This window comes from Rhea pennata, chromosome 2, assembly GCF_028389875.1.
Source record: "Rhea pennata isolate bPtePen1 chromosome 2, bPtePen1.pri, whole genome shotgun sequence".
Lineage (NCBI taxonomy): Eukaryota > Metazoa > Chordata > Aves > Rheiformes > Rheidae > Rhea > Rhea pennata.
The window spans coordinates 138,211,556-138,212,393 of record NC_084664.1 but is presented as its reverse complement, the minus strand read 5'-3'; positions in this window follow the sequence as shown (position 1 = coordinate 138,212,393).

Below are 838 nucleotides of genomic sequence, written 5' to 3'. Positions count from 1 at the left end.
TTACGGAACTGAAAGTTAAGATTTCCTACCAGTTGGCACTTATGTAAGATACACTTGTAACCAGGAGGTAGAAATTCCACTTCCACGTGTTAGAAGCAATCCCCTTTTGATTACAGGATCCAGAACATAGTACATAATTTCAAAATCTTAACAGGCTTCCCCCTGCCCTCAACCTTCAAGTTGGGGAGATTAAGTTAAAATGAGAAAGTAAGAAAAGGACCTAGAAGAACTTAAGAGGTTCCAACAACAGAACAAGCAAATCCACCGAACAGTTTCAGCGGAGTTGTTAGTGCAGTTAAGAGTACACACTTCTGGTAGCGTGCTTCACCTCTGTGGATATATTTAAAGTACAGTGAAAGAGAGCACTGAGGTTTCTGAAGACACATAGCCCTTCTGTTACAAGTTTGCACTATACAGAACTAGTTGAAGTTGACTCTTCAATAAACCCCACCAAAGGAAGAAAAACAAGCTAAAGGTTCTGCAACAACCAGCAGAGCTGTATTAACCCATGCTGCAATGGGATCACTACATGCACACTAGCTATAAGACTACTTCTGTGTACATCTATCTATTGCAGGTTTGCTATTTTTAGTGTTAGAACTGGTAAACTAAGGTCATACTCTAAGAAATACTACAAACTGCATTTCAACCTTCCAGGAGCTTATCTGACCTTAACACAGGTTTAAAACTAATTTAAATTATTCATTACTTAATATTTTACTAACTTAAAATTGAAGCAATGGGCTAGACAAAAGAAGGCTTAAAATAATCATGTATACACCTATTTTATAGCTACCTCTTCTGCCTAGCCCCTCCCAAAGTTAGCCTGAAAAAACAG